The sequence below is a fragment of the Astyanax mexicanus genome, unplaced genomic scaffold, assembly GCF_023375975.1.
Source record: "Astyanax mexicanus isolate ESR-SI-001 unplaced genomic scaffold, AstMex3_surface scaffold_31, whole genome shotgun sequence".
In the NCBI taxonomy this organism is placed as follows: domain Eukaryota; kingdom Metazoa; phylum Chordata; class Actinopteri; order Characiformes; family Acestrorhamphidae; genus Astyanax; species Astyanax mexicanus.
The window spans coordinates 6,821,067-6,848,560 of NW_026040041.1; the positions used below are offsets into that span (position 1 = coordinate 6,821,067).

Consider the following 27,494-nt stretch of genomic DNA (forward strand, 5'->3'; position numbering starts at 1 on the left):
TAAACCGCGGTGAGATGCTGTGGATGCAGCGCCAATTCTAAAAGAGTGGGCTGAAAAAGGAAGGGTTAAAACCACTGAGTGAGAGAATCTGCTTGAGATGAAAATGAAACCAATGGCGAGTGGCAGGTGATCCGGATTCAGTGACGAAAAGAGGGTCGTCAGGAGAAGCGTGGTGAGTGTGACGGTGGCTGAGGTACGCAGTGATAGGCTCATAAGGGCTGAGAGGAGAAGTGAGTTTGAAAAGATAGATAGGGGCAGAAATGCCGAGCTGGTCAGTTTTACTGCGTTTGATTTGGAAAGTCAGTGTTCTTTCGTCTAAAATAGATAAATCAGAAAGACAGGGGTGAGGAGCAGGATTATGAGAGGTAGTGGAAGTTGTGAATTCCGAGCAGCGGAGAAAGCTGAAGAAAGCGAGGAGAAACATGGATTCAAGCATAGCGCAGATGGAGGGAGCGGCGTAGCCGTGGCGGAGCGTGAAAAGACAGTAATGCAGTATGTGAGAAGTGATGGGGAGGCGCTGATTGGGCGAATGAGGCTCTCGTCTTCTGATTCCTCTGATAAGTAGGGATATTTGGTGGTGTTTGGAAAAGGGATGAGGAGATCCTAATAGCAGAATAAGAAAGAAGTTGATGGCAGATAGATAGACTTTTAGAGTGGAGGAGCGGATCGAAAAATGAATGCTTGAGAAGATGAGAAAGGAGGATAGAGTTTCAAGGTCTAAAGAGGGAAAAGGAAAATTTTGGATGTGGTGGAAACGTTTAAAACACTGCCAGCCGGTCCAGTAGGTGGACAGGGTGTTAGGGGATACAGAGTCAATGATAAGATCTTGGGAGGCGGTGGTGAGCTGGTTCATGCTGGATGTGGCTAAAGCGGGAAGATGGTATTGGAATAGGGTGGAGTCGGAGTGGGCTGAGGGTCCATATGTGGTGCCAAGGTCCTGAATTTCTGCACGTTGGAGCGAGAGAGAGCGTCAGCAGTGGGATTAGAAAGGCCAGGTATGTGTAGAGCTTTGAGAGAAAATTGATGTGTGATGGATAGCCAGGTCAGACGACGGAGATAAAGCATGATGGATAGATTATTGGATCTGGACTTATTGATTATGTATACAACGGTGGAATTGTCTGAATGGATGGACAGACGGGGTATAACTCCCGCAGGGCAGTGGAATCGCTGTCTGCAGCCGACTGTTCGATGAGCTCCTGAGGCCAGGGAGAGAAAAACCAACGGGTGCCACAATAGCCTCCGAATCCAAAGGAGGGGGCAGCGTCAGAGAAGAGGAAAAAGTCAGGGTGGTCCGACGCTTCGGGAAGGCGAAAGAGAGATATGCCATTCCAGTGGGAGAGTAGGAGGAGCCAGAAGCGCAGTTCAGACAGGCAAGCTTGGTCCAGAGTGACTGTTTGGTAGAGAGAGGTGGCGGAAGAGGAAAGCGTGAGAAGATGAGAAATGAAGGATCTGCCTTGGGGAATAATCCGCATGGCGAAATTTAAATGGCCCAAGAGAGAGAGAAGCTGCTGCTGGGAGCAGTGCTGACGTTCGAGGAATAGAGAGAGGGCATCCTTGATACGGACCAGCTTGTCACGGGGGAGGGAAGCCTGGAGAGAAACGGAATCCAGGATTATGCCGAGGAATTCCAGATACGTAGCAGGGCCGACAGTCTTCTCGGGAGAGAGAGGAATACCCAGACGTTCGAAAGCTGCAGACAGCTGGGTGATGCATCGGGCTGGAGGAGAGGTGGGGGCATCGAGGACGAGAAAATAGTCCAACCCAAGCGGAGCAGTCAGCTTCCGCCGTGCTTGGGTGGGCGCTGGGGACAGCCGGAGCGGGAGTGAGCCAGCCCGCAGTAGGAGCAGGCATGCAGAAGCTTGCAGGACGAGGTGAAGCAGCCGCCCCCGTTGAAATTATTGCACAGCATGCGACGGCCCAGGAAACTCTGACGCCTGCCGCGGGCATCACGCGCATCGACGGAGACGATGCGCTGGGGGGAGGGAGCGCGGCCGGCCAGGCCGTCCGTGAAGGGTGCAGAAGATCTAGTGGCTGCGCGTGGGGCAGATGAGGGGTCCACGAGGGAACAGGCAGAGGCGGGGTGAGAGAGATGTCCGCATAGTCCACAGGAGACGGAAGCACGGCCCGCGAAAATCCTGCAGTACAATTCCATGTCAAGAATGCCCCAATGCGTGGGGACATTCTGTTGAGAGAGGTGGGTTGCAGCCCGAGCACAAAACAGGCGGTGATAATCCACAAAACCCGAGCCACCAAAGCGCACGGCCAGGTCCATGATAACAGACAGATAATCGTCAAGCTCCCGTCTCTGAACTGGGAAGGAGGAGCAGATGATGTCTTTGTACAAGGCGAAAGCCAAGGCGAACTCGGGGACCGTGAGAATCCCCGAGGCGCGAGGTGCCGCTGTGCGAAGCGTGAGGGAAATATCTCTGACATCAACGGTGCATGGAGCAACGAGCTGGGAGGAGGGATGCAGTAACAGCGAGAGATCCACATCCTCACCTTGCACTGGTGAAGCGCAGGCTGGACCAAGGGGGGGTTGAACACCAGAGCGCCCGGAGGGGGAGGTGCGGTGGTGTAGAGAGAGTAGGAGGGGCCAGGAGCTGGAAGGCGGGGCCCAGGCAACACGAGGGAGGAGGCACCGGCCAGGGAAGCGGCAGGCAGAAAGTCAGAGGCTAGTGGGCGGGCCATCGAAGAGGGCATGGCGTAGGAAGACAGGGGATGACGTGGGAAGATGAGGGGACGGCGTGGGAAGATGAGGGGATGACGTGGGAAGATGAGGGGATGACGTGGGAAGATGAGGGGATGACGTGGGAAGATGAGGGGATGGCGTGGGAAGATATGGGCGCGGCGAGGGAATATACGGGCACGGCGAGGGAAGACGGGGGTAAGGTGAGAGAAGGCGGGGGCACGGCGAGGGAAGACGGGGGAACAGCGTGGGAAGACGGTGGGACGGAGTGGGGAGGGGGAAACAGAGAAGAGGAGAAGAAAGGGAGAGGAAGCGAAGACTGGAGGCGGGCAGGAGCCGAAGGGAGGGAAAGGAAAGGACGGGGGGGATCACCCAGAAGCGAGGAAGAGGGAACCCCAGCGGGGAAGGAGATCGGTGCCGGGCCAGGTGCGGGGACCACCACGCTGGAAGGGGGCGCTGGAACGGGGATAGAGGGCCGGGAGCGGCTGCGAGGAGGGAGCAGCGGCGGGGAGGATTCGCCGCGGGCCGCAGCAGGCTGGGTAGAGGAGCGGCTGGAGCCAGGGCTGGAAGCGGTACAGTTAAAAAGCTCCGTGCGACAGTAGGTGAACTCCGCAGTACAGTTAAAAAGCTCCGTGCGACAGTAGGTGAACTCCGCAGTACAGTTAAAAAGCTCCGCGCGACAGTAGGTGAACTCCGCGGTACAGTTAAAAAGCTCCGCGCGACAGTAGGTGAACTCTGCGGTACAGTTAAAAAGCTCCGCGCGACAGTAGGTGAACTCTGCGGTACAGTTAAAAAGCTCCCCGCGACAGTAGATGAGAAGTTCTATTTGTTTAAATTTTCCTTTCATCTTTTTATCTTATTATTGTGGCACTGTCACTAAACTGCACTTTCACGATATGAGAGAGAATGAGCGAGAATAAGCATCAGGTGTATTTGTCTAATTCTCAAATGGCAAAACATCTATGTTAATCTAGGAGTAAGTCCGTGTAGTAAGCATAAATATAAATCCTTATAAATGTCAGAAAAAAATATAGCTAGTAACTAATAGTTACTGTGCACATTTTAAGTATATTTTATGTTATAGTTACGGCTGGTAAACAGAGGCGTCTCTGCTTTCTGACGTCGGTCAGCAGGCAGGCTTTCTATTCGCAATGTCTTCAGCAAAAATAAAAATAAATGATTTCAGCGCATCAATCAAGCTTCCACAGCAGAGTTTAGATTATCAGCCCGAGCCTGACCCGATTCCCGACCCGAACTCACACATGCGCTCCTCCACTACGCATTACGCACTTGTCTTGCAGAGCTGTGTGTAGCTAAATAGCCAGCAAAATGGAGTCTTCTGAAGTGAGGAGAAACATTACACAAGGTGAGATAAATTTGGTCCAATGCGAAGGACAGTCAGAGGTTTGGAGCTAACTCAAGTTAATTGTTGATAGAAACAACACGTGTGTCGGCTTCGTAGAGTGTGTTAAGCGCAGAGTGCTATACGCTTAAAATAAAGGCTATAAAATTTGGCTATATGCTTAACATAAAAAAGTAGAAGAAAGTCATTGTAAATTATTGTTATTGGCCTATTTTGGTTTAATGAGTGTGCAGGGCATTGCCGTTTTTTGTGTTTTTGGACAGGCTATGTGATAAATATTAAAATGTTTGTTGTTAAGAAAGTATTTAATATTCTTAAACCATGTTAAATTATATTAGATTAGGAAGGTCATTCAGACATAATTTTTGTGGATCATATTTCGCATTGTTGGTGTTTTAATCTTTTGGAAATCTGTTCTTAATACAATTTATTTTTAAAATAATAGGTCTTCTTCAACATCATTCTTAACAGGTTTTGCTCATTTAAACAGCCTGAAACTATTTTTTCAAAAACTCAGTTTTAACGCTGTACTTAATAAAAAAAATTTAATTGGGTCATCGGCTCGGGCTCGGGGCAGAACGTGCATATTCATTCTTCATGTTTAAAAAAAAAACCACTGCATTTTAAAATTATTTTTATGGTGTTCCAGTTCTTATATTCTTCTTCTTAGTGCTTCCTTCTCATTTGCAGTACGCTGTAATTTGTTTTTACAGCTAGAATCGAACGTGGCCAGTTTCTTTCATACAATCTTAAGTGCTACCAAGATGGAAATGATCTGTGTTTTCGTGAATAACACTATAGACCTAAGGCAAAAATTAAAACATTATCTAAATGTGTCACTTGACAATAAGGTCATACACAGATTATTAAATGTTTGAATAATGTGTCAACATTTATGCCTACGTTACGTCACATATGCAGTATGTTCTGCCCCCCCCTCACCCCTCCTCACCCCGTTGGAAGAGGAAAAAAAGTTCAGGCTCAGGATTTTTTTCACTATCACCCCTGACTAAGGCAAACAATATGTTAATGAGTGTACAGACAGTAAAACCTTGAATAAACCTGCAAAATCATACTATTTTTTGTGTTTTTTTAGGCACATCATATTTGTCAATACCTGTTACTTAGATGTAGATCAGATCCCATTTTATGACGCATTTATGCTGAAAATCGTGAAATTCTATATGCCGCTGTGCATATATACATATATATACATGAGTGTTTTTGTTTTTTCAAAGGAAATTATTTACAAGAGATCAACAATATAAAAGACAGTAAAATAACACCTGTACTGCTATAAACTTGAATCCCTTAATTTGGTTCAGAGAACCATTTAAAAGTATCTCATCATCCTTACCTGAGAACAGCAGATCTCAGATCCTTTCTGAAGTTTATAGGTCTACCCATTGACCGGTCACTCTTCATGGAGACACAGCTGGGTTCAGGTGAGTCTGATCTCTTATGCTGATCCAGTCTAAAACACAACCAGTATCAGACACCATCTACAACTTTTCCAGCAAACCTTTCACTTTATACCCAATCACATTATTCTCTCACCTCTCAGCTTCCTGTATGTCCTGTTCCCCAGAGACACTCATTTTGGAGCTCATCTTCCTCCTTCAGATTACACCTAATCCTGTAAACACACACACACACACACACACACACACCTATCAAGTACACAAACTGACTTCCTCTTTAAAGTAATGTAAAGTTCTTCTCTCTGTGTCTAAAACACTTTTAGTCAGACAGTAAATTCTAGTATTAAAGCTTCAGTTTTTACCTCTGTGCTTTTTATCCAAACGCTCTTCACCTTCTTCTCTCATCTAAACAGAAGCTGCTGAAGATTTCACTTTCACTTTAAACCAGTCTGATCTGGATCCTCACCTGAGGAGGAAGTACAGGAATTTATTTTACAGGTTAAAGAAGAATGACTGATGTTTCTCTCGACCAATCAGAGCACTCCCTCCACCTACCTGCCTGAACAGGTGAGACTCTACCTGAACACACAGATTTATGCAGCTGATTCTCAGTGAAAGCTGGACACGGTCTGCTGAGGTGAAAAGACTACTTGAAGTTTTGAAGCACAAACAGCAGGATATGTTCTGACTCTGGTATTCAGTAAATAATAATACATCACAGTTCTGATTAAATAACATCTTACTGAACTTTATCATCATTTTATCTGTTTTAGGAGATTCTCTCATTTACGTTCTGGAGTCTGGAGCCTCTCAGACAATACTGAGGTCGTCTAACACGGCCTGACATTTTGTAATATTTAAACTACATAATAAACACTGAACCATAATAATAATAGCTGTAGGAATTTAATTTATTTATCTATATATGTTTTTCACTGACTCATAATTTATTTTAATTGAATGAACCAACAAAACTATATTGAGAAACTATTTTACGTTAACTTTCACTGAAAATGAGGAAAGTCTGAAGTTCACATTTCTTCCAGTTTCAGATTAGGTGTGTAAGTTCTGCTCTATGATACGACCTGCATTAAACTGTACTATGGTTTAGTTTTATCCTACATTTAATCTAACTGCAGTTCTGTTCTTCCTTCCAACATGTTGAACTATCTCCCCAAATGATTTAAGGAATTTTATCCTGTCAGAGAATCTTCTGTGGTTTTGGGCTGAAAAAAGTCCTCAGACCCACAACTCCCCCCTCAGTACTGAGCTGTAGTGATTATTCACTCTGTACATGATGAGTTATGGGATATTAAACACTACAACATTAATTATTCCAGGATTATTGATCTGAGCTTGTTGCAATGCTCTTGTTTGACTGTAGAAACGTCCAGGTTGGAGTCAGAGTCTGATCCAGCTCATGCCTGCTTCTCATTGGTTGAACTCCTGCCAGTCAAAATTAAAATAGGCCAGTTTTTCCATCTTTATATAGGATATATCTGTATAATGTACTGAAATACATCTGTGGATTTTCTGTGAATCATTGTCTCAAATTCTGAGTTAAAGGACATTAGAGTGTATAAAATAAATAAAATAGTAGCTGCAAAAGTATTCAACCCCCCCCCCCCCTTTTTACATTTTTTTACCTTACAACCACAAACGTAAATGTGTTTTATTGAGATTTTACGTGATAGACCAACACAAACTAGCACGTAATTGTGAAGTGGAATGAAAATGATACATGAATTTCAACATTTTAATCCAATGAAAATCTGAAAAGTATGATGTGCAAAAGAATTCAGCCCCCTTTATCAGTACTTAGTAATGCTACCTTTCACTGGAATCACAGCCATGTCTTGGTAGGATTGTAGAAACAGTTGTAGAATACTTTTTGGCTCATTTTTGGATGACGGATTGCTTGGTATGTATTTTAATAACCTAACCCTGCTTTACACTTCTTCTCCACAACTTTATCTCTGACCTGTCTGGTGATTTCTTTGTTCTTCATGATGCTGTTTGTTCACAAGTGTTCTCTAACAAACCACTGAGGCCTTTACAGAACAGCTGTATTTATACTGAGACTAAATTACACACAGCTGGATTAACTCTATTAACTAATTAAGTGACTTCTGAAGGCAATTGATTGCACTGGATTTCATAAAGGGGTTTCAGAGTACATATAAGTTTGTGGTTGTAAGCTGATAAAATGTAAAAAAAAAATTCAAGGGGTATGAATACTTTTGCAAGACACTATAATTATTATAATTATTTCATTATGAGAACAACACCTGTACCATATGATACCATATTGAAATCACAGCAGCATCACATTTCAATGTGTTAATAATATATTCACCATAAATCATCCTAGTAGTTAAAGAGACGATCATTGATAACTGTGTAATAACTTTATGATAACTGTGTAATAACTGTGTAATAGTTGTATGATAACTGTATAATAACTGTATAATAACTGTGTAACAACTGTGTAACAACTGTATAATAACTGTATAATAACTACTATACTATAGAACAGTTGAACAGACAGTGTAATAATTAGCATTATGTGTCTCAGTATTTTTAATAGTAGAATCACAGATACCACATAACTATGTCTATAACTATAAACTACAATAGTAAAACTATGGCAGCATCATTAATTAAACATAGTGATCATAAGGAACCACAGTAGTTCAGAGTAATGTTATGGTTATATATGCAATAACTACAGTTACTATATAAAATCATAGTAAAACCATAGTAATTCTTTTGTAAGAGTAACTAAGAGCTAGATTAATTTAATAGATTAATGATGAGCTTCCAGCAGCTGATCAGCCAATAGACTGCACTAGAAAATCAACATATATAAACAACAGTAAAATAAACTAAACACTGCACTTTATTAATATATGAAATAAACAGGCAGCATTAATGCTAAAAGTCTCTCTTTACACTGCAAACATGATCATTACAGACAGTAGCTGTGAGGGAGAGCTGGCATCCCCCCACAGGAGGGAGGCAGAGAGCCACCACTCAGCCTGAATCCAGACCCGCTGCTAGACTGGTTTCCACCACCAGAGGGAGGCAGAGAGCTTCCTCTTATCTCATCATTCATCATCTGCTCCACATGAGCTCTGGTCTATTTACAGTTTTTTACAATCACTAACATGCTTTTATCTGATCTGTATTCACATTTTCAAAACTCTAAATACGCTTAACTCAACATCTGTCTGTTGTGGACTAAACTGTTCACACAGTTCATGTAGCGATCACACAATATGTATTCAATTAGCATGTTTTATACATGCTTACATTTTATTAACAAACTAAATTGCTAAACTAAAATACTAAAATAGCATGCTTAAATGAAATATCTCATGTTACAAACCTTAAATACAGTATATAACTGCTGTTTGTACAATAATAGCATGTGTAAATCTATTATAACTAATATACACATTATTAATAATAAATAAAATTCTATGATAAGCCAATCAGAGCTGGAACTGGATTTTATCATTAGATATAATGCTGTCAGTGACATGAACACATAAAAAAGGGTATTTTTGTTTTGGACTGAGTGTGGCCAGTGTAGCTATTGGAGCTCATAGAGAGAGAGAGAGAGAGAAGAAAGAAAATATCTCTGGATGGAGGGAAAGTAATAGTTACTCCAGGAAAAGGTGGAGTTAAACCAGGACAAGGGAGAGAGGAAGAGTTGGGTCAGGATAAGGAAGAGGAACAACGGTGCCGAAAGTATTTACATTCATTACTCTGTAGGTAGAAGTATAGATACTAGAGTTTAAAATATAAATACTTCTGTAGAAGTTGAAGCATCAACTCAAGTATCAACTTTTACTCAAGTAAAAGTGTAAAAGTTCTGGTTTCAAAAATACAGTAAAAAGTATAAAAGTTAAAGTAATGGAAGGGAAAGTTTAGGCCACACCACAGAGTCCTATAGTGCACTTTTTATTCTACTCTATAGTTCTATAAAATAAATATCACTTAACAACTTTTAGACAATATGTTGCTCACATTTGATACTCAAGTATTTTTATATAAAAACAATCATGATGCTGTTTCTGTAATGTCAGTAGCTTTTATTATTTTAACAGTGGTTGCACTGTGATTGACTATACGTAGCTCTGGAACAGAGAACATGCGTTCTTGTGTTTTGAAAGAATTAGTTGATGTTAATCAGGTGTTTGTGTTTTTGTGATGACAAAATGTGCTTTTGTGCAGAAAATGAACAGGGGTGGGTTTCCCGAAAGCTTCGTAATGCGTTAACTTCGTTAACTCGTACTTAAGATTGATCGTTAATTAAAGAGTGTTTCCCAAACCGGTGCGTAACTAAAGTACTACGTAAACTCGCTCGCAGATTAACGAGTGCTCTCACCCAATCGTTATTTTTAGAGAGCTTCTTTAGGGGATCTCGACTTGCAGTTCAGCACCTTAAACACCAGGGACCTCCAATTTTGAGGGAGAAAAATGTTAATTTCTGTGGTTGAAGCAATTATATTATATTACTATTAATTATAATCAATTATATTATATTATATTATATTATATTATTCCCCGTGTCTGCAGGTGCTCCGGTTACCTCCCACAGTCCAAAGACCTAATTGGATGTCGGATAAAAATTAAAAACTGCCCCTTAGGTGTGAGTGTGTGAGTGGATGTGTCTGTGTGTCTGTCTGTGTCTGTCTGCCCTGCGATGGATTGGCGGCCTGTCCAGGGTGTATAGCCTACTGCCTTCCGCCCGATGCCGGCTGGTAGACTCCAGCCCCCCCGCGACCCTTAAAGGATAAAGCGGTTGACGATGAGTAAGTGAGTGAATGAGTTATATTATATTATATTATATTATATTATATTATATTATATTATATTATATTATATTATATTATATTATATTATATTATAATGCCAACTTTGTCTGTGGCTTGTAGTCTAACTGGGCAAACCCACGAATACATTATTAAAATGCAGATTCCTGTATGATGCTCACGGTCTAAGCAAAGCTGCAAAGTCAGCAAGTCCGTGGATTCTGTAATCAGGCTGTTACTGTGGAATACACACTTATACACAATTCCCACCAGCCCGGGAGTTACAGCACAACACTATATATTTCCATGCTATTGGGAAAATCCCTGGTACTGTAGGTCCGGTGCAGGGGACGCCTGCGGTGTCTTTAATCACACCTACACGTATTGTAAAGGGTCTCGGTGAATGTGCAGGTAATATTTAATATTATTCCTTAATCAGGTGATTCTAACCAACATTGTGGCCGTTCATCTGGGCAAACTCTGGGGTGTGTCAGCTCACAAATATATAAATACCAGTCAAAAGTTGGACACGTATCATTCAATGTTTTTATTTTTTCATTGTGGATTAATACTAAAACCATGAAAACTATTAATTGATGCATATGGAATTATCTAGTAAACAAAAAGGTGGGCTTAACAATCCCCTGACCTAAACCCAACTGAGATGGTGATTGGATGAGCATACTCATGTTGGTTTAATATACATAACATACGTATATGTATTATTATATTATTTTTATATTTTTTATATATTATATTTTTATATTATTATTAATAATTATAATAATACATTAATATTACTCCCCAAATTACTATTAATAATATTAGTATAATATCTATATATATATATATATATATATATATATATATATATATATATATATATATATATATATATATATATATATAAACAATAATCGTTTTAAAAAAGTAAAAAATTTTTTAAATAGATTAGATTTTCGAGTATTTATTTAGTCATATGTATCTTTAGGAGTATTTTATTAATGCCAAAGTACATCTTTTTGTAATTTAAATTTCAGAATATGTATAATATTGATGATTACAACACATTTCTACGTTTTTAGGGTGTAATAGTGAATAAATACTGCATATTGGCAGTGTTGAATCGATATATGTGGATCGATTGAGTGCGCTGTTTTGGGGGAGGAGTCAACAAAGACGTTCTTTAACCTCGTTCGTTAATTTTCACGTTGCGAAGCTCTTTGGGAAACACTCGCAGAACTGGCTCGTTCTTTACTCACGTCATTCGTTAGTTAGTTCGTTATTCGCTAAGATTGATCGTTTTCGGGAAACCCACCCCTGTTTGGTTAATTGTATGAGGGAGGTGTGGTGCTGTATTTAGAGTTTAGATAAAGTAAAATCTAAAGTACTGGTAAATGCTTCTCAGCAGTTGTAAAATAGAAACTGTAAGGAGATCTCTCTGTGTTTCTGAAGTGTTTTTAGTAAAAGTAGAAATGATTCAGTAAATTTCCCCCAATCTGCCTCTAATTACTGACTTTATTTCAGCAGTAAAAGATCTGTTCTTGACTGGAGTCTCTCGGTGCAGCACTTTCACTGTGGTTCTCATTCTCATGCTGAACAATCATTGATGGATTCTCTTCTTTGTGTTTATGAACATTACAATCTCCAACCGCTGTGTTTTACCCCAAGTGCACAAAATCATCATCATCACATAAGTCTGGATGCAGCTTTGTTCTACAGATGTGAGAAAAGGGAATTAAATCTGTTAATATCAGAGTCAGAGGACTTTCTCTGCTGGAGGAAAATTTAAAGTTTAAATCTACTGTAGTTTTAGTAGTTTTAACTGGTTTTCTATTGAGGGTTTTTGTTGAAGTCTAGAGTCAAATGTTTGGAGCTAAATTTTATTTGGAAGCTGCACATTTTCCCGTCAAACATGTTTTAAGATTTTAAAGTTTTCATTAGTCATTAATCTGAGAAACTCTGATTAATTCTACACTTTTAAAAGTCTGGGTTTAGGCTTTATGAAGTTTGGTATGTGCTGGTCTGTTGTGGAAGGTGTGATCTGGGTGTGATCTGGGTTTAGATAGTTTAATACTTTAATATGATTCTTGTTGGATCATTAATAAAAGAATGGGATCTAGAGTTTGTAGATGACGCCATTATTAAACTAGAAAAGTGCATTTCCTGAAGGAAACACAGGATCATTGTGCAGCTAACGCATAATGTAAGAAAAGAACTAGCCAGTACTGAAGTGTTTCCCAAAGAGCTTCACAAAGTGAAAATTAACAAACAAGATAAAAGAACGTTTTTGTCGACTCCTCCCCCGAAACAGCACACTCAATCAAATCACAAAAAAAAACATTCAACACTGCAAATATGCAGTAGTTATTCACTATTACACCCAAAAACGTAGAAATGTTTTGTAATCAATATCATTATACATATTCTGAAATTCAAATAACAAACAGATGTACTTAGGAATTGATAAAATAATCCTAAAAATACATATAACTATATTAATACTAATCTATGTATATATATATATATATATATATATATATATATATATATATATATATATATATATATATAGAATACACACAGAATTGTAAAATATTTAAACCAACCAGAATATGTTTTATACATTTAGTTTTGAGGACAGATCTGCACACTCTGTATTTTATTCTCAGTGATTTGATGAGGTACTGACACCTGAAATAGTTTTCTCAACATCTTGATGGTTGATTGGTTGATGGGGTTTTATTGCCACTTCAGCATATATTTGGCTATTTGTAGCATACACTTGGTTTTATATATCCAGACAGAGCAAAGTTGTTTAAAGTTTCTAGCACGATAAGGGAAATACATTTTGCTACAAATGTATTAAAGTAGGTGTTTCAGGTTAAGATGCGATAAAAACTTTAAGATCTTCCCTGGTGGGTTTTTTTCCCCTAAAAGGTCTTTAATGTTCTTTTTTTAATAGGAGGATTGTCTTATATGGTTATAGGCAGGACAGTCGATGAGGATGTGTTCAATAGGAGGATGTTGCACGGTTGACAAGAGTGAATTATTGGGTTATTATAATTTATAGATCTGTATATTTAGAATGGGAGTTGGGCCCAGTTCCTATTATATCCCCCTGCTATATCAGATAATACCAGACTGCACACCGCTACAGCAGCTGCAGTTACACACAGCCTACTGTCAGCAGGACACTGAGGAGAGAGCAGGACACTGAGCAGTGAGGACCACCAGCCTTTGCTTTACTCAGCTCACTTTCTTCTGCTTCATTCAGGATTTAAAACTCAGATTTGAACATCACTGCTGTTAAAACACTGATCTTCTGTCCCATAGAAATAAAAGGCTTTTGGATTCAGTGTTTGTCTCTTTATATAAACTGTATGAAACACATTTTTCCACACTATAGTCTCTTCTAATGGTCTTGTTTTAATGAATTTTAAAATTTAAATGAATTAAAATTAAAATAATGAATTTAAATTCCATAGAAGCTGAAAGTGTTTTCTACAGTGAGTTAACAGACAGTAAACACTGTGGAGGGGAAACAGATACCAGTCTTCACACCTTAATAAAACCTTTAATAAGTTTCATAATTAAACAAAAACAGAATGAACCCTGACTGAAGACAGACATTATCGGATTTGATTATCCTCTATGTATTTATTTACATATATTACAGGGAAAAAGCAGATAAACACTGTTACACAAAATACAAGTTATGTAAGGTATAAAGGAATTCTAGCAGAAGCTAATTTCCAGCTCCTGTTTCTGGTTAGAAAGGCTTAAAAATAAATAAAACATATTTTAAGGCTCTGTAAAAGTTAAAAGAATGAGTGTGGATACAGTCTATACAGCTTCTGAAGGTTTCCACACATTTCTAATTAATTTAAACAACATGATAAAAGTATAAGACAGTGCTGAACTGATCACTGTCGACTGGTTAACCCTCACTGCTCTGCCTGCTATACAGAATATAAAAGTGTACTATACTGTATGTGTAGATTCAGATCTCTCTAAACCAGATTCCACACCACATTTTAGCTCAGCCAATGATTTAGAGCTCGGGGTATTTACCCAAGAGTCTGAAAATGCTGCTCTACCTCTCACTGACTTTCAGTAGGAATTAAGAATCTTCTGGAACCAAAATATCATCTGTGAAAATTTCAGTTTCTGACAGACAAGACTCCCACTTTCCTACTAAACTCCACAATATAGAAATCAACAAGGTTCTATTTCCACTCTGATAAGAAGATTAGAGCTGTTCTGATAATGATCTGTTACTGTTTAGTTCAGCTATTCCAGCTGCTGAACAGCCGGATCTCATTTCAGCTCATATGAACATTTTGGAAGCTTCTAAACTCCACAGAAGTGCTGAATGAAGAGCTGATGAAGAGCCCAGATTGTCCAATAAGAGCAGGTCAGGATTTCAGAAGCTGGAAAGCAGAAAACAGAACAGAATGATCAGACATGAACACACACTTACAGTCAGCACTCACCTTATTAGATTGTGAAAACATCCACAAGCAACAGAAATTGTATAAAATCCTCTAAATCTAAAACTCTCATTCTCTGTCTGACTGAAACTCACTGAGCACAGTTCCACACACAAGGTGATTCAGAACAGATTCATCAAACAAACTACAGCTTAATCCTATAAAACCACACACTCACATACCAAACACTTCACACTCTACACTGTAGAGATGGAGACTTTGGGTTATTTTTGGTAAAAACTACTAAATAAAAATGTATTATACGTTTAATTATAGACATTAAAAAAAGGCTGTGAAGTTCATCCTGTGTTTAAAAGTTAAACAGGTTTGATTGAAGTTGATACAATATTTCCAGTGACTGTGAACCACAGTAACACACTCTGTTTCACACAGGTCTGTTTTCACCCTAAACGTCACTAAAATAACGGTCTGATCTGGTTTGTTCTGCAGGTCAATCAAACACCTCCTCCCTTAAAAAACAGGAAGTTCCTGGTCATGCTGTGATGTAACCCACCTGACTCTCAGCTACAAACAATGGGAGCTTAGCAACACTGCCCAACCATGAACTCAGTTATAACCAAAACATACTGTTTTTATTTAATCAAATCAAAATCACCTTCAAATGGTGAATTTTGGGTAGCAATCTACCAGTCCACTGTACACAATATTACCATAACAAGTTAACTTAAACCCAACTCTAAAACACTGTAGGTGACCATCAATTGTGTGTGTGTGTGTGTGTTTCAGAGACAGTAATTCAGTAGCTCACTCTAGTTTCTCCAGTTTAAAGTGAGGATCCTTCTGTAGATCAGAGAGCAGCTTCTTTCCTGACTCTCCTGGATTATTGAAGCTCAGATCCAGCACTCTCAGGTGTGAGGGGTTTGATTTCAGAGCTGAAGCTAAAGCAGCACAGCCTTCTTCTGTAATACTGCACCTCCACAGCCTGCAGAGAGAAGGAGCGAAAAGTACAACAGATGAGTGTACAGTTATATTCACACACTAGGAGTGTAAAGACCGATATACAGATTTGTGGGATACTGTACATGATTTGTGGCTGTCAGGGAGACACTATCAATATGCAGGTGAATCCTGCGACTCACAGGAAAAGTTAAATCTCTGAACTATATACGAATAATCAAATCACTCTGTTATTTTGTGTGGAAGAAATTTCTCTCCTATAGTGTTACAGAAACTACTACAGCTTCACTCCTGAATCCTGCGGTTCATTATTACTCAGGTTCACTTCTCTCAGAGCTGAGGTCAAATTGGGGTCTTAATAAAACGATCACGAAAAAAAAATGCCCACAAGTTGCTTAATAATCTGATATTGCAAACAAATAAGAGAACACAATTATTTATAGTTCATAACTTAATGCCAATAATTAATTGTACATATACATAATTATTAAATTATATAATATTGTTGTTTTCAGTTGTTAAATTGAGCACAAGGCTGAATTTGGCTTCTTTTTCACCCGCATGCTTGCTGCAGTTACATGCGGCCGCATGTAATTTTAACAGAAAAAAGCCCCATTAAAACAACGCTGTGCAAACGCTTTAAGTAAAAAGGAACAACACAGAAAGACCTCCAAGTTTATTTTAGACTTCAATATAATATAGATAAATTAAGATAATTAGACAGAACATAAGATTAAAAAAACTTCTTAAAAATATTAAAAATTAGACTGTTCCAGGAACTTTTATACAGATACACACAAGTACACACGTCAGAAAAACAGAATAATAACAAAGGAAGACATTTTCTCATACCAGAATGTGATTTTAGATATTTTCTTTTCTTGATAGTTTTATTTTCTCGTCAGCATTAAAGGCCCTAATTTGACTTCATAGAGTTTGAGCTGAGAGCTGAGGAAAGGTCTTCACATTTAAAACTTACTCTTACACTCACTAACAATAACAATAACACACACACACACAAACACACAGTCTTTTTGAGACTGGGCAAATTAGGCCTGGACAATAATTCGATATCGGTATTTATCACGATAAGAAATGTTACAATAACGCTGATATAATTTTTGTGTCATATTGATATGTATTATTTACAGAATCTGTCACAAACAAACGTTTCACTGCAGAGCTGAACACAATTAGCCTCTGTAGCAGGGCTACATCAGCAGTGTTGGGCACGTTACGTTGAAAAAGTAATTAGTTATAGTTACTAGTTACTTCTCCAAAAAACTTACTAACTATAAATAGTTACTTCACTATAAAAGTAACTAGTTACCAGTAAAAGTAATTATTGCGTTACTTTTGTTATTTGCCCCTTTAAAAAAAATGAACAAAAGAAAATAAATTATGTAATTACTACTATTATTAGAAAAATAACAAACGAAAATAAACCCAAAATGTTGACAAAAATATAATCTAACAAATTAAAAAAAAAAAAGAAACGAAAAACTCCACACGACCAAAGAAAATTACTAAGACTAAAAACCCCGGAAAAAACAAATACGAGTCTGGGGATAAAAATTAAACAAACCAAACCACACTCAAAGGAAAAATGTATATATAAACAAAACAAAAGTATGGACAAAAACATTAAAAAACTCATTTAAATCCATTAAAAAACTAATTTAAAACAATCACAGGCTTTCTGCGCAGAATAATAAAAGTTTCAGTTAGTTTCAGTTTCAAATCATGAAAACAGCTCACCAAAACCTCAACCTGTCCTTTATATTTGACAATATTTGATTAACTTACAGGTCCTTACTTGTTTTTATTTAACTGAACTGAGTTTTATATTATTTATAGCCTCGCGCTGAATTCAGCTCCGCGCTGAGAAAGAGAGAGAGAGAGAGAGCACGAGAGAGAGAGCGCGAGAGAGAGAGCGTGCGAGAGAGTGCGCGAGAGAGAGAGAGTGTGAGAGAGAGAGTGTGCGAGAGAGAGAGAGAGAGAGTGCGCGAGAGAGAGAGAGAGAGAGAGAGAGGCGCAGCGCATTTTGCCTGATTTCTCTTGATTAAATATCAATACATTTGTTGGCTTTATTGAGTTTAATAACATGATTTTACTATACTTGTCCGACCTTATTTAATACAACGTTTTTTTTTTTTAGAAGACAGAGGTTATTCTGAGCGTAATGCCGCACGCGCAGTGCCAAGCACCACTTTGCGTGCCTGCAACATTTTAAAGTGCTGGACGAGATTTTAATTCATGAATTAATATATTTAATATTTTAATAAATTTGCCCTGGTGATAAGAAACGAATGCTAACATATAGCTTTATATTTCTGTGTATTTCAAATGTTTTAAGTTTTATATAATAGACGGACAGCACCAGACGCTGACAATGTGCTTTATTTTTCAGATATAAAAGTGAAATTCAGTTAAATAATAGCAAAGTTGAATAAAATAAATTTATGTTCAGTCAAAGTTCTTTTCTCTTTTAATTTTCCATTTCAAAAACTCCAGCATTTGAGTGAGAATAAGCATCTGTTGAAATTCTTAAACAGCAGAATGCCTGTCTGCTATATTAAGTTACAGTTATTTAGTCTGTGTACTAAACATAAATATAAATCCTTATAACTGACAGAAATAAATATAACTAATAATAATTTATAGTTAGAAGTGATGGTATGGGGTATTTTGGAGCGCAGGGTGATCAATCGCGCAAAACTTTTTTCCGCGGCCAAGATAGAAACACGCCAGAAATTTACCTGAACACACGTCATTTCCAGACCACCACGCCCATCGACGTTAATATATTCCAAAAGTCCAACGCTATTTTAAGGACGCGTGCAAGGCGTAAAAATAGACTGTTGAAGGGTGGCAATGCGCCACGCTACACGCCTTGCGCGGGGTGTACGATAGGGCCCTTTGTCTGTATGCGCGAAGTTAAAAAAAATACGTTCATTCAACTGCTAAAGTAACGTGCAGTAACGGGGTGTTGGAAGTGGTAACGGTGTTATAGTTACAGTCAGAGTAATTAGTTAGATTACTCGTTACTGAAAAAAGTAACGGCGTTAGTAACGCCGTTTATTTCAACGCCGTTACTTCCAACACTGTACATCAGTGTGTGATGACGTAATCACACAGGCACGTAGCCAGATACGCTAGGCTAGGCTAGGCTTGCTAGGCTAGGCTCGTATCCGCTCCACTCTGCATCTAAAATATTCCGCGATGAAGCCAAACCGACCCTAACTGAGCGGTTCCACTACAAACAATATTTTCCTTATTCTGGCTGAAGCGATTTTGTAGTTTATGTTGTAACTGAGTTATTTATAGATGATAAAGCCTATAGGTTTGATTATTTTACGGGGATATCATGTTCCTTTTATGTATATGAAGGCTTTTTGCATTCTTTATCCTGGTTGAAGCATTTTTATTTTTATCTGTTAAATTTGTTTACAAAAGAATAAGAAGCCTCTGTTATAATTTAAAGTTATTTATATTGGTAATATGTATATAGTTTATAGATTTATGTTTGACAGGGATGTCGTGTTTTTATTTTGCTATATGCAAATAAAAGTGAGCATTGATTTATTTAGAAATGTTTTATTATATGAAGTGTTATATACTATTCTATAGTTTTTGTGAGAGGAGGCTTCAAAAACTTTAATTAAATTTCAGACAGTAGCAGGTACAGATTTCCATTGCATTCGATTTATTCCTAGCAGTTTTTCTGAGGCCTTCAAAGTATTTATATTGATATCGATATTATAGTGGTGTGTGTGTGTGTGTGTAGTGGTGTGTGTGTGTGTGTGTGTAGTGGTGTGTGTGTGTGTGTGTGTGTGTAGTGGTGTGTGTGTTAGCATAGGCGTGCACACATAGACATCAGGTGGTGCTGAAGCACCACCAACTCTGCCCTTTATTAACCAAAGTGCCCTTTTGAAACTTCGTTTTTTTTTTGTTTAAATATTATTCTTATTATTCTTATTATTATAATTAAGATTTTACTGAAGCCGTGTTGAAATGATCTTTTGATCTGGATATACAGCGGTTTTTCTAAAAGGTAACGGAGCTTACCATGTACACTGTGTAGAGATTATTTCTGATAGCTGGTTAAAAATAAACGACTCAAAACTGTAGATCAAACCCTCTGTGAGCTTGTGATAGTCATTGTGACTTGTAGACTAGGATTACTGTAAATTATAATGAAGGAAAATTATTTTAGCTAGCTTAACTAGTTAGCTAGAAGCTGGATGTAGTGGAGAGACAGAATTTAGTACAATACTTCATGTAGGTATTTTAAAGCAGTTTCTTAACCCATCCATATGATCAGCTAATAAACTCGCATTTATTGAGTTTACCTGTTAAAATCCATTAGCCCCTTAGATTTACTAATGGAATATATCTGGTCCTTTAGTAAAAGCTCATTTAACTAACAGACTAGGAGGGTTTGGGTCATTGTAAAAGTTCTCCACTGGAAGGTGTGTGAAGCCAGGGGAACTTAGGGATTTACGTGTGGAAAGCGCCAAGGTAGGAGATCGGAATCCACCACACCAAGATCAAAGGATACCTCCAGGTAAGTTCAAAGTGCAGAATTTATTCAAAAAAAGTGTAATTAAAGAAAAAAGGAAAATAAAGAATTAAAAAATACAATGCAAATTAAAGGACTATAATGCAAATTAGCATTGAACAGCAGTCCTACAAATAAATACTGTGCCTAGGCTTCAGGACAGTACTTCACTGAGCTTACTAACTCTTCAGCAGTCAGTTACACAATGAGAAAAAAAAGGCTCCCCCACTCTAACTTACTGCCCCTTTAAATACTGGAAGCCCCGCCCCGGGCTAAACCAAATCTCAGCAGGTGGGTTAAAACATCCTAATTAAATGCATACAAACATTAACATTTTCTACAATGTGCACATATTCTCACACAGGTTTAAAATGGCCATTTCATCACAACATCTACCGGTAAGTATTCCTTTTAATTAACTTAGTCTTTTTCTTTTTCAGGTTCTTCACTCCAGCTCCCCTCTCTCCTGCACTGCCATGGGCCCTTCTGGCTAGTACAAGAAGAGGAACTGTAATGGCTGCCAGTCCTTTGGAACCCCCTTCTCAGGTAAGTATCTCCCTGTGTTTGTTAAAACAATTGTCTTTACAGAATATTAAAACTCTGGCAACAGCTTTGGTGATGAGGGAGACTTCTTACCTCATCACACAGCCCCCCCCTTAAGATCGTCACTCTTCTGAGCGACGAGAGAGGAAATCAGCTGTCACGTTTTGGTTCCCTTTGCGGTACCTCACACGGAACTTGAAAGATTGCAAGGATAAATACCACCGCGTAATCCTTGCATTGCTGTCTTTCATCTTCTGCATCCACTGCAGTGCTCTGTGGTCAGTCTCTAGCGTGAAGTCAGCACCCATTAAGTAATATCGCAGCGAGTCCAGTGCCCACTTCACTGCTAATGCTTCCTTTTCGACAGTGGAATAATTAATTTCCCTGGGGAACAGCTTCCTACTGATGTAGAGGACCGGCTTCATGTCCTCTTCCTCCCCTTGAAGTAGTACTGCACCCAGTCCACTACCGGACGCATCTGTCTGCACCAGGAAGGGCTTCTCAAAATCCGGACTGCACAGAATCGGTTCGCGGCACAAACAAGATTTCAGATCTTGAAAAGCTGTCTCGCATTCCTCTGTCCACTTCACCCTTTGAGGCTTGTCTTTCTTCACCAGGTCAGTTAGCACTGCTGCCCTACTGGAGAAGTTTGGTATGAACCGGCGGTACCATCCAATCAGACCCAGGAAAGACCTCACCCTCCTTTTAGTGTTCGGTGCAGGACATGCTTTGACTGCTTCAATCTTGCTCACTTGAGGACGAATGACTCCACCCCCTAGGATGTAACCCAGGTATGAAACTTCACCCTGTGCAAGATGACATTTGGCAGGGTTGGCCGTCAATCCAGCATCTGCAATCTTTCGCAGCACCGCTCCCACATGCTGTACATGCTCAGCCCAGGTCGCACTGAAGACGACAACATCATCGATGTATGCAGCTGCAAAGTTGTCTGTGTCTTTGAGAACCTCATCCATCAGCCGCTGGAAGGTTGCTGCTGCTCCGTGCAGACCAAAAGGCATGACAGAAAAGTGGTACAGCCCACTGGGTGTGCGAAATGCCGTCAGTTCTTTTGCTGCTGGTGCCAATGGGACTTGCCAATAGCCCTTGCACAAGTCAAGAGTTGTCAGATACTTTGCCCTACCCAGCCTCTCTATCAGTTCATCAGCTCTTGGCATAGGGTAAGGGTCAAAAGCCGACACAGCATTCACCTTGGTAAAGTCTATGCAGAATCGAAGACCACCGTCCTTTTTTGGGACCAACACCACAGGACTACACCATTCGCTCCTTGATGGCTCGATCACACCCAGCTCCAGCATTGTCTTCACTTCCTTCTTTAGGTCTGGAATCAGGCGTGCTGGCACCCTGCAGTTCGTCTGTCTGATGGGGTCTTCTTTCAGCAGACGGATGTTGTGCTGCATGATGTCGGTCCTGCCTGGCTCTTCTCTGAAGAGACCTGAAGGGATGACTTGTTCCAGTTCCTGACGTTGCTTCGGCTTGAGGTGTGACAAGTCCAGTGGTGAAGTGCTCCCACCTTTCATTGGGAAGTACTGCTCTTTGGTTTCTTCCTCATCCTCAACAGCTCTTATCCACATCTGCTCAGTGACAACCCCCTTGGGCTCTCTCCACTGCCTGAGCATGTTGATGTGAAACACCTGTTTCTTCTTCTTCTTGTCAGGGAGAAGCAGCTCATATGACGTCTGGCCAATTCGCCGCAGAACCTCATAAGGCCCTTGCCACTTGGCCAGAAGACTTGATTCTGACGTGGGCAACAGAACAAGAGCTTTTTCTCCTGGTACCAGTTCTCTGTTCTTTGCTGCTCTGTCGTACCCCGTCTTTTGTCTTTGCTGGGCCTTTTCCATGTTCACGCGAACCATCTCCGTCAATGACGCCATTCTCTCCCTCATCTTTAGGACGTAAGACAAGCAGTTCAGTTTCTGGTCAGTGTTGTCACCCTCCCATGCTTCTTTCAGGACATCAAGTGGGCCTCTCACTTCTCTCCCATAAAGCAACTGGAAAGGGGAAAACCCAGTGGATGCTTGTGGCACTTCACGGTATGCGAAGAGAAGATATGGGAGCCATGTATCCCAGTCAGCCCCTGTGTCTGCCACAAACTTCTTCAGCATGCCTTTCAGTGTCTTGTTGAAGCGTTCAACGAGACCATCTGTTTGGGGGTGATATGGTGTGGTCCTTATGCCCTTTATGCCTAGTAGTGCAAACACTTCCTTAAACTGCTTGGAAGTAAAATTGGTGCCCTGATCGGTCAGAATTTCCCAAGGTACTCCTACCCTGGAGATTAGTTGAATTAGTGCATTAACTAACTGCCGTGTTTTGACCTTCCTCAGGGGGAATGTTTCAGGATAGCGGGTGGCATAGTCGCAGATGACCAAAATATAGCGGTTACCCGCTCGACTTCTGGGTAACGGCCCAACTATATCCATAGCTATACGTGAGAAAGGTGTTTCTACTATGGGTAGGTTAATCATGGGTACTCTGTCAGACTTTTTTGATGGTGATGTTAGTTGACATTCGGGGCACGTTTTGCAATACTCTGCTACATCCTGATGTTGACTAGGCCAGTAAAACCTGCGCGCAATTCGGCTTAGGGTTTTTGCATGTCCTAAATGACCTGCCCATGGTTCTGAATGTGCCAATTTAATTACTTGCTGCCTCAGAGTTTTTGGGACCACTAGTTGTTCATAATCACCTTTTACCCTGTAAAGAATGTTTTCTTTTACAAGAAGACCACTGTCAGTTTTACCTGTTGTACTATTGTTTGTACATTTTGCAAACAGGGGTTTAAGTGACTCGTCCTGGCCCTGAAGTTGTGCTATATTGCTGGGTAAAATTTCGGTTCCGGTAATTGGACATTCTAGATTTTCGACCAGTACTGTGCCTTTTACTTTGTCCTGTCTTTTTTGTTGTTTAGTTTTCTTGGTCCTTACCACTTCACTACATGGCATTTCTTTAAGCAAAGATTTTGCTTCTTCCTGAGCTTTTCCTTGTTTAGTTTGTAGCCTAGTTGCTACCAGCACATCTGCTCTATTTTGTTGCTCCGCTAGGAGGTCCACCAAAATTGGTATGTCTCTACCTAGAATTACAGCATACGGTGAGCTCTGCATAACCCCTACTCTTAGGATATAAGCCTGCCCACTGATTTCTATGCTGACCTCAGCTGTTGGGTAAACCTGCTCATCGCCGTGTATACATTTTACCAGTATTTTTCCGGCGTAGTTTGGCACTGTGTCTAGTAAACATCTTGTGGAAATCATAGTTTGGCTAGCACCTGTATCTATTAAGGCTTTGAATTTTTTCCCACCTATTTTTACAGGTACTACGCTGTCGGAATTGATTTCAAGTTGTTCACTACATGTGTCTTTTTTAGGAATGTAACATAATCTGTTGTGGCTACTCTCAAGCTTGGGGCATACATTTGCTTTGTGGCCAACCTGGTCACAGTTAAAGCACCTTAACGATCCTTCAGCCAGACGCCTACTGTTTACTGTGACTTTATCACTGTTTTTGCCATCACGCCAGTTACCCTGTGTGGCTACTTTGGTATACTGCAGCTTAGGACCACTACCAGCTCCACCCCCAAACTTACTGGGAAAAGTCTGACGACGTTGCTCGTAGTAGTTCCCGAACCGGAATTCACCCTCAGCTTGTCTAGCAGCAACAAACGACTCCGCCATCTCCACAGCCCGGTCTGCCGATGTTGGACTGCGCTCTGTTATCCAGCTCCTCAGCTCTGGTTTCAGCATCCTCAGGTACTGCTCGAGCACAATGGCATTTCCAATGTCCTCCTTTGACTTCTCTTCCGGCGTCATCCACTTCATATAGAGACCTTTCAGTCTGGTGAAGAGCTCTCTTGGGGTTTCATCTTGTCGCACTGTGTTGCTCCGGAATCGCTGTCTGTAAGTTTCTTTGTTTATTTCATACTTCTTCAGTATGGCCTCTTTGACCTTATCATACTCACAGGCGTCTTCTCCGTCCATGGCCACATATGCTGCCCTTGCTCTGCCTTCTAACAGCGGGACCAAGTGAAATGCCCATATCTCCCTCGGCCATTGTGCTGCTTGAGCCAGCCGCTCAAACATGGTGAGAAAGTGCTCAACGTCATCTGTTTCTTTAAGCGTTGGCATTCTTGGCGTTGGTAGTGCTTGGGCTGGTACTGCTGCTTGGGCTGCCACTGCTGCTTGGGCCGGCACAGGTGGTTCTTGACCCAATCTTGGTGTCTCATTTCAGCTTCTCAGGATCTGCGTTCTTGTGAGGCTTGTTGTGCCTTCTCTTTCACTCACGTCTTGTCTTCTTTCTCTCTGGCTCCACTTCATCTCTTCTTGCAGCAAACCAAACTGATGTTGCAGTGAGCGCCATCTCTGTTCCTGCTTGGCTGCATCACGTTGCAACTGTTCGTCTTTTTCGTGCTGCACACGAACAAAGTCCCGAAACATGGTGCATAACTGCTCCATGCTTACATCAGCATTGGCAGCCGATTCTTGCATATGGTCTTCATCAACAGGTTCACGCAGCTCATCTTGGTGGGCACTTTGCAAAGCTGAACTTTTTTTAGGAGGCATCTTGCACTTTGGTCTTGTGACTGGTTCTTCAGTGTTGGCATCTGCTGACGTCCTCTTGTTTCTGTTGTAGCTTGTTTGATGGGATGTCTGTGCTGCCGTGCCTTCACGTTTCTACACCACTGCCACCATCTGTAAAAGTTCTCCACTGGAAGGTGTGTGAAGCCAGGGGAACTTAGGGATTTACGTGTGGAAAGCGCCAAGGTAGGAGATCGGAATCCACCACACCAAGATCAAAGGATACCTCCAGGTAAGTTCAAAGTGCAGAATTTATTCAAAAAAAGTGTAATTAAAGAAAAAAGGAAAATAAAGAATTAAAAAATACAATGCAAATTAAAGGACTATAATGCAAATTAGCATTGAACAGCAGTCCTACAAATAAATACTGTGCCTAGGCTTCAGGACAGTACTTCACTGAGCTTACTAACTCTTCAGCAGTCAGTTACACAATGAGAAAAAAAAGGCTCCCCCACTCTAACTTACTGCCCCTTTAAATACTGGAAGCCCCGCCCCGGGCTAAACCAAATCTCAGCAGGTGGGTTAAAACATCCTAATTAAATGCATACAAACATTAACATTTTCTACAATGTGCACATATTCTCACACAGGTTTAAAATGGCCATTTCATCACAACATCTACCGGTAAGTATTCCTTTTAATTAACTTAGTCTTTTTCTTTTTCAGGTTCTTCACTCCAGCTCCCCTCTCTCCTGCACTGCCATGGGCCCTTCTGGCTAGTACAAGAAGAGGAACTGTAATGGCTGCCAGTCCTTTGGAACCCCCTTCTCAGGTAAGTATCTCCCTGTGTTTGTTAAAACAATTGTCTTTACAGAATATTAAAACTCTGGCAACAGCTTTGGTGATGAGGGAGACTTCTTACCTCATCACAGTCATCTAAAGTTTATATTAACATCTGCCAAAAATCTCTATGAAACATAAGGTTACATTCTTTTACGTAAAAGACCACCATCATAAGTACTTTTAGTCGAAAAAAGGTGGTGTAAATGTAAATATACAAATATACAACAGAATTGACATGCCAATACATAATAATAATAATAATAATAATAATAATAATAATAATAATAATAATAATAATAATAATAATATCTTTTATATTCTTTTAAACATTAGGTGATACCTCATCAGTTTTTTTTTCATATATTTATATATAGTTCAGACATTGCACACATATTTTTTTTATCAACAGTAAATGTAAAGTGGAGTAACATGTTTAGGTTGTAAAGTGACCTTTACTTGGATGTAACTAATAATAAACAGAAGTACAAAAAGAATGGTTTATTTGTGATTAAAGGTAATTCCACAAATGTTGTTTTAAGAGACTATAAAATGGGCTTATTCAAATAAGCAGATTACATTATATTATATTATATTACATTATAGATGTGTGTCCCCCCCCCCCCCCCCCCCCCAATATCAAACCTGCTCCTACGTCCTAGCAAGGCACACTAGATGTGCTGCAGCAGCAGTTCAGCACAGCACGCACGGAAACATATAGGCTTCCTCCCTGGGAGTGTTAGTGTGTGTGTGTGTGTGTGTGTGTGTGTGTGAAGGTGAGATGCTCTGTTTGTTGTATTTTGATGATCTTACCACAGTTTCTCCAGTTTACAGTGTGAACTCTTCAGTCCAGCAGAGAGCAGCTTCACTCCTGAATCCTGCAGTTTATTATCATTCAGGTTCAGTTCTCTCAGAGTTGAGGAGTTTGAGCTGAGAGCTGAGGCCAGATCTGCACAGCTTTTATCTGATAGATTACAGTTCCACAGCCTGAGAGAGAAATGATAATCCATTAGAAACACTGACATATAAACACACACACCCTTATTAGTATATATTTGAGATAATTATGCTTTATCCCATAATAGTTATACAATCCTTGTTTAATTAAAATACATCTAGTAAATATATATATATATATTGTGTAGAACAGTTCATGTAAAAATATTATACTATTATTTACTGAATTAAAATGAGTGAAGCTGAAGATGTTTTACATATTTAAGAAATGTTTAACATGTTTCCCTTCCTTTACTATAAACAATAATATGCACCTGAATACATATACATATCCTCCACACACAAACTAACTCTAATTTC

At 39.9% G+C, this 27,494-nt stretch overlaps 1 protein-coding gene and 1 long non-coding RNA gene across 15 annotated transcripts in view; one reads left to right on the forward strand and one right to left on the reverse strand.

Moving 5' to 3' along the window:
- Nucleotides 1-27,494, reverse strand: part of LOC111188855 (NACHT, LRR and PYD domains-containing protein 12-like) — an 859,751-nt gene that overhangs the window by 401,924 nt on the left and 430,333 nt on the right. The gene's annotated exons all lie outside the window — the stretch shown is intronic.
- LOC125788934 (uncharacterized) lies at nt 20,161-26,271 on the forward strand. The gene is made up of 3 exons (XR_007429893.1): nt 20,161-20,811; nt 25,453-25,629; nt 26,064-26,271. It is a non-coding gene; the product is annotated as an uncharacterized LOC125788934 (long non-coding RNA).